The following is a 12984-nucleotide window of genomic DNA, read 5'->3' on the forward strand; positions in this document are numbered from 1 at the left end:
TACGCGTCACGCTTTATGCGACCCTTGCATCAGCATGCGCCGTTGTACTACACTCTCGTCAGCATGCGACGTTGTACTGTGCTCTCGTTATGGTGCGCCGTTGGATGCAAGTTGATGACAGTACTCGTGTGATTCACATCGGATATCACGTGAGATGTGTAGAAAGTCTGGATGCACATTGTTGCTATCCGTGATAGTTGTTGATGTTCAAATCGAGGTCTGAAAACTTTGCCGCAAAAATTCGTTAACCACTAGGCCACAGGCGCTGGCTTCTTGGTGTCCCCTTGGGCGCGCTTACTATTTCGCCACTCCCCCTCGACCAAGGGACGCCAAACACACGGCGCGGGTCACTGCACAACACACAGGCAGGTACGTTCCCAAGTGTGACACGAACAAATAAACAAACATTGCGCCGCCCAAGTGCCCCCGGTGAGAATCGAACTCACGAATGGTAGCGTCAATCTGGGCCCATAACCTATAGAAAGGTCAGCAGGGCAGAGGGAAGAAGGATGGTTGAAGGTTGCTTGTGGTTGACGGGAAAAGAAGTTGATACCATTTTACTCTTGGTCGCCAACTATTGGCGCTACTTATACTCTTCGAACTACATACAATTCGAGCCATTAGGCCTGGTCACATGACTCTCCTTCTTGCACTCGTTGATAGTCAAGTGACTCTCCTACTTCCACTCTCGGTTGATAATCAAATGACTCTCCTTCTTGCACTCTCGGTTGATAATCGAGTGACTCTCCTACTTCCACTCTCGGTTGATAATCAAATGACTCTCCTTCTTGCACTCCCGGTTGATAATCAAGTGACTCTCCTACTTCCACTCTCGGTTGATAATCAAATGACTCTCCTTCTTGCACTCTCGGTTGATAATCAAGTGACTCTCCTACTTCCACTCTCGGTTGATAATCAAATGACTTTCCTACTTGCACTCTCTCTTGCTAATAATTTGGGACCGTTTGAGAGTCAATAATATCTGAATGTACTGTACTGTAGATTACAGATTTTACAGTACGATTAATAACCACTGTGGCACATACGTCATACGTGTCACACACGTCTTGGACAAATGTCATACGTGTCACACACGTGTCAAATCGAGAAAAATGAAACATGTTCAGAATGTACTGTAGAGTGCCACGAGGTACATAACTTACACGTATCAACACCAAAATTGAAACATGCTCGGAAATGATAGGAAAGTGCAACCGTGTACAAGTATGACACGTGTGCACGTTGAAGACCAAACATCCTGAGAATGCTCTTGCAAGCATTTTAGGTTTCGTCGACGTTCACGTGTAATATCTGTCCAGGCTTGTAGCTTAGCATGTGGTCGAAGATTTCCAACACTCCCCCTCGATCACATGCTTTTACTGGACACTGCAAGCCCCAGAAGTTCTACAAACTTCTGGAATAGAATTCGCCCAAGTGCTTTGGTTAAGATATCCGCAGGCATCGAAGTGGTCGGACAATGCGACAAATACACAATGTTTCTCTTAATAGCATCTCGTACGTAGTGGTATTTTACATCAACATGTTTGTTGCGACGGTTGATCGATTCATTCTGTGCAAACGAAATCGTCCCTGCATTGTCACACCCCATCATGATCGTGGGATCAGAATCAAGTCCGAGGACATCAGCAACAACTTGACGCAACCAGGTCGCCTCCTTACACGCTTCACATAGTGCAATGTACTCAGCTTCACACGTCGAAGTCGCAACCACAGTCTGTTTCCGGGAACTCCAACTGATAGCTCCACCACAGAACTTGAAAACATATCCGCTGGTCGACTTGCGAGAGTCTGAACAACCGTCCCAGTCAGCATCACTGAAACCGAGCAACTCCGGCGATTTGGATTTATTGTCAAACACGATTCCTAAGTTTCGAGTCCCTTGCCCGTATCGCATTACTCGTTTTACACCTGCCCAGTGTGACTCACATGGGTTGGCAGAATGTTGGGAAAGCTTTCCAATGGCGTATGCCAAGTCTGGACGAGTGCCAACCATCAAGTACATAAGGCAACCGACTGCCTCACGATACGGTACATTTGTTTCGGAGTCGTTTTCGATAGAATTCGTGGTTTTGCGACCTTGTTCCATTGGAGTCAGAGAAGGGTTACAAGTCGACATTTTAAAACGGTCAAGCACATTTGATGCATACTTAGTTTGAGTGAGACTCAATGTCTTGATAGTGCGATCTCTTTGAATCTCAAGGCCAATGCAGACTTTTGCTTCACCAAGGTCTTTCATCTCAAACCGTTTGTTAAGCTCCCCCTTCATCCATTTGATGGCATAGATATCACTACCAGCGAGCAACAAGTCATCGACATAAAGTGCAATTAGCATGATAGTGTTACCAATGCGTTTAATGTAGAGGCACGGATCACTACGTGAAGTCTCAAATCCCAATTCACCGAGTAAGAAATCACCCACTTTGGTATGCCATTGACGAGGTGCTTGTTTAAGACCGTAAAGTGCTTTCAAAAGTTTACACACGTGATCACTTTTGCTTTTGTCAACGCAGCCTTCCGGTTGCTCCATGTAGATGTCTTCATCCAAGTCGCCGTTCAAAAACGCAGTCACGACATCCATCTGATGAAGTTCGATGTCGTAATGAGCAACTAAGGCAAGAAGTAGACGAATAGTCGTAAACTTTATGACAGGGGCATATGTCTCAGTATAGTCAAGACCTTGCACTTGCTGGAATCCACGGGCAACAAGTCTGGCTTTTGCACTTTCAACTATATTGCCATTTGCATCAGGCAGCTGCTTGACATTGAAAACCCATCGAGATGTCAAGATGTTTGACGCCTCAGATCGAGGAACAAGTTTCCAGGTCTGATTCTTAGTCTGCGATGCAAGTTCTTTGTCAATGCCGGTTTGCCAGAATGCAGCTCTAGGACCGTGGGTTGCTTGTTTGAAAGTCTTGGGACCTGCAATAGCGACATGCGCACGTGAAAGAGGAGCATATTGAAAATGTGCGACCACATGCTGTTATCTGGAAAGTGCAAAATCGAGCGACACGTGTACATGACTCGACGGTCCGGACCCTCACCCCATATCACCACATGACACGTGTAAAGTCTCAGATTTTGGGGTTCTGGGGACGAAAGTGGACTTTTAGAGGGTTATGCAAATTTGCATAAATGCCGCAATTCCATTGGTCTGTTATTGTCCACTTATATGCAGGTGATATATCTTGAATGATCTGTATACGTTTTAATTACATCATTTCGGGGGTTTCAAGTTGTTCACTATGGTTGTAATGAGTAATTACGGGTGGCCTTGGCGCTGGACACTTGTGTGCGGTGTACACATGTACACATCGCCAGGTTGCTGCGTGTACGTACACTTGTACACGTCGCCTACATACGGTCCGGCGCGTGTCCGAGTACAGTACATGTGAATTAAAAGTACAACAAGTATTTCTCGCAAGAGACATGTACTTACGTGAGTATTCAGTGTACGCGTCACGCTTTATGCGACCCTTGCATCAGCATGCGCCGTTGTACTACACTCTCGTCAGCATGCGACGTTGTACTGTGCTCTCGTTATGGTGCGCCGTTGGATGCAAGTTGATGACAGTACTCGTGTGATTCACATCGGATATCACGTGAGATGTGTAGAAAGTCTGGATGCACATTGTTGCTATCCGTGATAGGTGTCTGGCAGTGTGTACAGAAATTAGTAAGGTACGAAACAAGGGCATGTATGGGACTGAGATATGACAGGACTTTGCGTTGTTGGAAATAGAGAGATGCCAAGTTGTTCATTGTGCAAGAATATATTCTGTCATGTCTGGATGAAGATTAGTAAGGTGTGAAACGATTGCATGCATAGGGCCATGGTTTACAGTTACTCGAAATGTGTAGAAACTGTTGTGCACTGATAGTCAATAGTCAATTCGTAAGGTGGAAATAGAACAGTGTGGACGGGCCAGAAGAGGACCGCGCTTGGTCGCGCATATGGTGAGTACGGTTTACCAGGTGCCAAAGTAATGGGATAGTGTAACACTCAAAGTGTATAAGTATCGCCGAAAGACGGCTCCAAGTAAACCTCGGCACCAACTCCTTCACTCACACACATCAACCTGCCCTCCTTCTTTCCCTTGCCCCTCCGAACCTACCATTAGGTTATGGGCCCAGTCCCTCGCTGTCGTTTCACTGCATGAGTCTGTCGTTCTCGTTCCGTTGTTTCTGCCGTCGTTGTCGCTGTCGTTTTCGCTGCCGTTTCTCGTCGTTCTTTCCGCTGGTCTTCTCGCTGTCGTTGTCGCTTTTGTTCTTCCCGTCGTTCTTGGTTTTGGTTTTCGCTGCTGCTGTCGTTCTTGCTCTCTTGTGTGAATTGGTTTTGGTCATCGCCCCCGCTGTCTTCGTTGTTTTGGTTCTTGGTTTGGCTTTTGTTCTTGCTGTGGTTCTTGCTGCTGTCTCTGTCTTTGGTCTTCGTCTTCGTTTCCGCTCCCGCTACCGCCGTCGTCGTCAATCTCGCATTTGGTTTTTCTTCTTTCTCTCATGCAAAGTAAGTTTTGAGTTTCTTTCCATTTCCTACACATCTAAGTGATTGTCTTTGCACGTTTTGGTGGTTCTTAAGAGCAATAATTCCAAAATCTGTTACTGACGATTATCTTCATATTCCTTATTGTGAATACCTGTTTTTACGGGGTTGTGTTAGATCTGGAATTAGTACCGGTGCGCTCTGCGCCTGGGAAGCTGGTCACCGGTTGAACGGTTCGGACATCGGAGGTCGTATCCGTTGAGGTGCTTGAGCCTGAGGATCAACCTTCACCTCGGCTCGCGCTTCCGGGTCCGTCCTCGAGTTGCGCACCATATAGGATTCCTCGTAATCCGCGCTCTGTTCCCGCACCAATAAATAGAACTACGCATCGACTTTCTGCTCGGAAAGCGGCTGTTCTCGCAGATAAAGAGTTTAAGCGTGAGCGCAAGAGGAATCGTAAGGTGTGCCCGCGGTATAAGCGGTATTGTAAAGTGTGCGGCGTTAGTGGCAATAGTGCGAAGGCCTTTTACGACCACATTCAGTCTAGGTCTCATCGCATTCAAGTTGCCAACGCTAAGGAGACTCCGCGTTGTATCCCTTGCAATCGCGTCTTTGAGTCTCACGGGCACCTGAAGTGCCACGAGAACGGTGCGGCACACTTGAAGGTAGTTTGTGAACAGAATAGTTAGGGATTTCATCCAAATAATTTCACATATCTGTTCGCAAATTTCTCCTAGTGCAACTTCATAGTAATCATATCGAATTTCTTAGACGGGTGGGCTTGCCATTGTGTTGACTATCGGTTAACGGCTTGGGATCCCCGAACGGATTTTCGAATACTTGAAGTTTATTTGCACTAAAATGGAAGATCAAGGAGGAGGAGGATCCATCAGAATCGACAAACTGACGGACTCCAACTTCTACGTGTGGAAGCAGAAAATACAACTTCTGCTTGCTCTACGTGATGTTGACCAATACATTGTTGAGGGAAGAGTTCCAAGTGAGGAACGCGCGGAAGAGCGTAAGAAGTGGATCAGAGGTGACAGTAAAGCTAAAGCACTGATTGGTCTCTCCCTATCAGATGAGCATCTTGAGCATGTACGTGATGTTAATACTGCTCATGAGATGTGGGAGGCTATTGTCAACGTGTTTGAGAGGCACACTTTGCTGAACAAACTAGCTGCACGTCGTGAGTTCTACACTGTGAATATGCTTTCTGGTGAAAAGGTGCTTGCATACATCAATCGTGTCAAGCAGCTGGCAGCCATCCTCAAGTCAATGAGCGTAAACATCGATGACACGGAGATGGCCATGGCAGTGCTCAACGGTCTGCCTGCCCGTTTCGAGGCTCTCATCGTTGCACTTGATGATCTCGGTAATGAGGAAAAGATATTCAGTTTGGACTTTGTGAAAAGTCGTCTGCTGCAGGAAGAGCAACGAGCAAACATGAAGTCTAGCTCCTCACAGACATCGGCTCTGGTTAATCGTGCCCCGAACAATCGGGACATGAATGATTACAAATGCACGAACTGCGGTCATACAGGCCATACGGCAACCCGCTGCTGGGGAAAGGATTTGAATGGGCGTCGCCCGGCTCCTCCTAGCGGATATAAACGGCGTATGTCTCAGCGGAAACAATCTGCATTTGTCACACAGAAACCTGATCCCGACATGGTTGTAAACAGCGTCGACTTCACATGTCTGATGTCGAAAGCTTCGCACACGAACGATATGGAGATGTTGCCTTCGTGGCTCGTAGATTCAGCTTGTACAGCTCATATTACATATGACCGATCTTTGTTTGCGACGTATGAGCCACTTGAATCCGCCTCTGTTCAGATGGGAACCAAGGCTAGTGCAAAGGTTGCCGGCCGTGGTGACGTTCACTTGAAGTTAAATGTGAATGGCCGCATCGAACCGTGCAAGTTGACGGATGTATTGCACGTTCCGGACTTTGCGTTCTCTCTGCTCTCTGTCAGCCGAATGACTGAACTTGGACTAAAAGTTGGGTTCGAAAATGGAAAATGCATGATCAGACGAGGCTCAACTGTAGTGGCGACTGCGACATTGGTTGGAGAACTTTACGTTCTCGACATCGTCAGTGACATCGGATCTGCACATGCTGCCACCCTGCAAACGTGGCATGAGCGCTTTGCACATGTGCATTGTCAAGGTATTGCTTCGATGATTCGTGACAATGTGGTAAGTGGAGTCAAACTACTTGGTAATGAGGCTAACAAAATCAACAATACTGACAATGATTACATCTCTGAAAAATGTTCTGCGTGCGTCTACGGCAAAGCCACTCGATCTGTGATCCCAAAAGAGCGGTCCTCGAGGCCGGCATACTTCTGTCTAGACTTAGTTCACTCTGATGTTTGTGGCCCCTTAGAGGTGCAGTCCATTGGTGGTGCCAAGTACTTCATTACCTTCATAGATGATCACTCAAACTGGTCAGTAGTGTACCCTATGCACCATAAATCAGAAGCATTTGAACGATACAAAATGTTTGCACAACTTGCTCAGACTCACACTGGTCGCAAGATCAAAGTGCTTCGCACCGATCGAGGTGGTGAGTATCTGTCCACGGAGTTTAAGTCTTTTCTGATTGCAAATGGTACTCAGCATCAAATGACGACCGCGTACACACCGGAGCAAAATGGCGTCGCGGAGCGACTGAACAGAACTTTGGTAAACTTGGTGCGCTCCATGCTAGCGCACAAGAAAGTTACAAAGGGGTTCTGGGCAGAAGCCCTTGCCATTGCAGTGTACGTTCGAAATCGAGTCACGTCACGTGCCATTCCCCCCAAGATGACCCATACCACTTATGGATGAAATCTGTGCCAAATGTTGGTCATTTGCGTGTTTTCGGTTCAAAGTGTTGGTATACATTACCAAAACACAACATCCAGAAACTTGACGCCCGTGCAAAGGAGGCATTGTTTCTAGGGTATGCTGAAAATACGAAAGCTTACAAGTTGTGGGATGGTGATTTGCACAAAGTGATCGTATCCAGAGATGTTACTTTTGACGAGTCCACGGGAGGCAAATCTGGTGAACCGATGGATACAAACGAGGAGGCTACAACTGATGATGACACAATCAACTTGAACATCGATGAGGAAGTTGCAGAAAATGATGCAGTGGCATCAGAAGCATCATCGCCGGATGAACAACAAGACTCTGATGAATCCTCCAACTCCTCCCCAACTCCAGGGGAGGACGAAACCACCGAAACAGTTAAGCAACACGTAGTTGAGGAAGAAAAGATTGATCAGCCAACTAATCTCCGTCGGTCCACTCGCGTTCGCAAAACGCCTGGGGCGTGGTGGGCAGCAGCTTTGGTGACTGCTGGACTCCTTAGCCACGCCCATGTGATAACGGAAATCCCAAACTCGTACAAGCAAGCTATGGATTCTCCAAAAGCTCGGTTCTGGCAGAAGGGCATCGACAAAGAACTTGCTTCACAACACAAAAACAAAACATGGACACTTGTTCCAAGATCTCAATCATCAAACGTCCTGACGTCCAGGTGGGTTTTCGGAGTGAAGCAACTTCCTGACGAGTCCGGAAAATTGGTCGAAACTGCAAAGGGACGTCTTGTGGCACGAGGCTTTCAACAAGTAGAAGGCATCGATTACACTGAAACTTTCGCCCCTGTCATCAAGTTCACAACTATCCGTCTGCTGCTGGCACTGGCTGCGCACTTTGACCTTGAGCTGCATCAGATGGACGTGGTGACTGCCTTCCTCAACGGTGAACTTCACGAAGAAATCTACATGGAGCAACCTGAAGGATGCATCGACAAAGTCAAACCTGATTCGGTGTGTAAACTTTTGAAAGCAATCTATGGTCTTAAGCAAGCCCATCGCCAATGGCATAGTAAGATCGATGAGTTTCTGATCACTGAACTTGGTTTCAACACTACACGCAGCGACCCATGTCTTTACATTCGACGTCAAGGCAATGTCATCATGATTATCGCGTTGTACGTGGACGATCTGCTGCTAGCTGGAAGTGACTTGGAGGCCATATTATGGATGAAAAATGAACTGAACAAACGTTTCGATATGAAAGACCTTGGCGAAGCGAAGACTTGTATTGGTCTAGAAATCGACCGTATACGTTCTAAACACGTCCTGACCGTCACGCAGTCGAAGTATACCCAAGCAGTACTGAAACGGTTCAAAATGTCGGCATGCAATCCTTGCGTTACTCCGATGGAACAGTCTCGACATGTCACAATGCAAGTGGCCGAAACTGGCACTGATGACAACCCATGCTTTGAACCATATCGTCAGGCCATTGGATGTCTAATGTTCCTAATGGTCGGGACCCGCCCCGATATTGCGTATGCCATTGGAAAGTTATCTCAACACTGTGCCGACCCTCACGAGTCGCACTGGTCAGGTGTGAAACGTGTTTTGAGATACTTGCGTGGGTCCCAGCATCTTGGAATAGTGTTTGGTAAAGATGATCTTGGTACGGAACTTCATGGGTATAGCGACGCAGATTGGGGTGGATGCCTTGAATCACGGAAATCGACGAGTGGGTACGTGTTCAAGCTTTGTGATGGGCCTATCAGTTGGGCTTCCCGGAAACAAACAGTAGTTGCAAAGTCTACTTGTGAGGCAGAATACATCGCACTCAGTGAAGCATGCAAAGAGGCTGCGTGGCTTCGACGCTTCCATGCCGATGTACTTGGTGCGAATTCGGATCCAACAATTTGCGTTAGATGTGACAACGCTGGTACGATTGCGTTTGCTCAGAACGAATCTACAAATCGTCGCAACAAGCACATTGATATTACGTATCATTTTGTTCGAGATGCGGTGCAGCGAAAACTGGTCACATTGTACCATTGTCCGACAACAGAAATGCCAGCCGATATGCTGACCAAACCACTTTGTCGCGTGCTGTTTGAAAAGTTCGTGGGCATGGTTGGGCTTTCCGAGTGCAAAGCTGCCCAAAGCATGTGATCGAGGGGAGGTATTGAAAATAACCACATGCTGTTATCTGGAAAGTGCAAAATCGAGCGACACGTGTACATGACTGGACGGTCCGGACCCTCACCCCATATCACCACATGACACGTGTAAAGTCTCAGATTTTGGGGTTCTGGGGACGAAAGTGGACTTTTGGAGGGTTATGCAAATTTGCATAAATGCCGCAATTCCATTGGTCTGTTACCGTTATAGGGCTACACAGGCAATAGTGCAAGTCTATTGGGTGTCGGTTCGAATGCTGCAATTCTTTCGGGGGTTTCAAGTTGTTCACTATGGTTGTAATGAGTAATTACGGGTGGCCTTGGCGCTGGACACTTGTGTGCGGTGGTTTCAAGTTGTTCACTATGGTTGTAATGAGTAATTACGGGTGGCCTTGGCGCTGGACACTTGTGTGCGGTGTACACATGTACACATCGCCAGGTTGCTGCGTGTACGTACACTTGTACACGTCGCCTACATACGGTCCGGCGCGTGTCCGAGTACAGTACATGTGAATTAAAAGTACAACAAGTATTTCTCGCAAGAGACATGTACTTACGTGAGTACTCAGTGTACGCGTCACGCTTTATGCGACCCTTGCATCAGCATGCGCCGTTGTACTACACTCTCGTCAGCATGCGACGTTGTACTGTGCTCTCGTTATGGTGCGCCGTTGGATGCAAGTTGATGACAGTACTCGTGTGATTCACATCGGATATCACGTGAGATGTGTAGAAAGTCTGGATGCACATTGTTGCTATCCGTGATAGGTGTCTGGCAGTGTGTACAGAAATTAGTAAGGTACGAAACAAGGGCATGTATGGGACTGAGATATGACAGGACTTTGCGTTGTTGGAAATAGAGAGATGCCAAGTTGTTCATTGTGCAAGAATATATTCTGTCATGTCTGGATGAAGATTAGTAAGGTGTGAAACGATTGCATGCATAGGGCCATGGTTTACAGTTACTCGAAATGTGTAGAAACTGTTGTGCACTGATAGTCAATAGTCAATTCGTAAGGTGGAAATAGAACAGTGTGGACGGGCCAGAAGAGGACCGCGCTTGGTCGCGCATATGGTGAGTACGGTTTACCAGGTGCCAAAGTAATGGGATAGTGTAACACTCAAAGTGTATAAGTATCGCCGAAAGACGGCTTCAAGTAAACCTCGGTACCAACTCCTTCACTCACACACATCAATCTGCCCTCCTTCTTTCCCTTAGCCCTCCGAACCTACCATTATGTTAGCCAAATGGTTTCAAAGGGTTTGCAAGTGTCATTTGAAAATGAGAAGTGCCGCGTTACTGCAGGACCAACTGTAGTTGCCACAGCGAGTCAAGTTGGAGATTTGTACATACTTGACGTTATGAATGAAACCTTTTCTGCTCACGTAGTTACCCTGCAGACGCTACATGAACGCATGGTCCAAGTTAATGTACAAGGAATCGCATCAATTATTCACAATAATGTGGTAAGTGGCATCAACGTTCGTCAAAGCGATGTGATGAGTGCAATGAATCCGAAGTCTGACAATCACTCTCCCATTTGTCCTGCGTGTGTGTTTGGCAAATCAACGCGATCAGTAATCCCAAAACAGCGATCATCGTCTCGAGCACAGAACTGTCTTGACTTGGTACATTCTGACGTTTGCGGTCCGCTCGAAGTACAGTCCATTGGTGGTTCGAGATACTTCATTACATTTGTAGATGATCACTCGAACTGGGTAGTTGTGTACACGATGACAAATAAATCCGAGGCGTTTGCAAAATACAAGTTGTATGAAAAGTTGGCTCAAACCCACACTGGTCGCAAAGTAAAGGTGCTTCGCACTGATCGAGGGGGAGAGTACTTGTCGACGGAATTCAAGTCGCATTTAGATTTAAACGGTACGCAGCACCAACTCACAACGGCGTACAACCCTGAACAAAACGGTGTTGCTGAACGTTTGAATCGAACTTTGATTGATCTTGTCCGTTCTATGCTTTCTCATAAACAGGTCAGTAAGCGATTCTGGGCCGACGCTCCTGCCACTTCGGTATATGTACGTAATCGAGTTACTTCACGCGCTTTGCCCGTTAATACAACTCCGCACCACATTTGGATGAATTCCACTCCAAATGTTGGCCATTTGCGAGTATTTGGGTCAAAGTGTTGGTATACATTACCAAAATTAGAGCTCCGTAAGCTGGACTTGCGAGCGCGTGAAGCAATGTTTCTTGGGTACTCGCAATGTAGTAAGGCATACAAACTTTGGGACGGAGAGTTGAATAAAATTGTTGTGTCACGGGATGTCAAGTTTGATGAATCGACATGTGGGATGCATGACATTCCTGCACACGAAAGTGATTCAATCAACTCTGATGTTGACGTTGTATTGCTCGATGGCGACAATGAGAATACAGCTGATACCCCAAATACGGATAAGGTCGGTTCTGAAAAGGATGAAGTTTTGGAGGAGGTTCCTGAAAACGAACGATGGCGCTCATTCTAATGGTAGGTTCGGAGGGGCAAGGGAAAGAAGGAGGGCAGATTGATGTGTGTGAGTGAAGGAGTTGGTACCGAGGTTTACTTGAAGCCGTCTTTCGGCGATACTTATACACTTTGAGTGTTACACTATCCCATTACTTTGGCACCTGGTAAACCGTACTCACCATATGCGCGACCAAGCGCGGTCCTCTTCTGGCCCGTCCACACTGTTCTATTTCCACCTTACGAATTGACTATTGACTATCAGTGCACAACAGTTTCTACACATTTCGAGTAACTGTAAACCATGGCCCTATGCATGCAATCGTTTCACACCTTACTAATCTTCATCCAGACATGACAGAATATATTCTTGCACAATGAACAACTTGGCATCTCTCTATTTCCAACAACGCAAAGTCCTGTCATATCTCAGTCCCATACATGCCCTTGTTTCGTACCTTACTAATTTCTGTACACACTGCCAGACACCTATCACGGATAGCAACAATGTGCATCCAGACTTTCTACACATCTCACGTGATATCCGATGTGAATCACACGAGTACTGTCATCAACTTGCATCCAACGGCGCACCATAACGAGAGCACAGTACAACGTCGCATGCTGACGAGAGTGTAGTACAACGGCGCATGCTGATGCAAGGGTCGCATAAAGCGTGACGCGTACACTGAGTACTCACGTAAGTACATGTCTCTTGCGAGAAATACTTGTTGTACTTTTAATTCACATGTACTGTACTCGGACACGCGCCGGACCGTATGTAGGCGACGTGTACAAGTGTACGTACACGCAGCAACCTGGCGATGTGTACATGTGTACACCGCACACAAGTGTCCAGCGCCAAGGCCACCCGTAATTACTCATTACAACCATAGTGAACAACTTGAAACCCCCGAAATGATGTAATTAAAACGTATACAGATCATTCAAGATATATCACCAGCATGACTGCATATAAGTGGACAATAACAGACCAATGGAATTGCGGCATTTATGCAAATTTGCATAACCCT

This window comes from Chondrus crispus, genomic scaffold, assembly GCF_000350225.1.
Source record: "Chondrus crispus Stackhouse genomic scaffold, scaffold_173, whole genome shotgun sequence".
Taxonomy (NCBI): domain Eukaryota; phylum Rhodophyta; class Florideophyceae; order Gigartinales; family Gigartinaceae; genus Chondrus; species Chondrus crispus.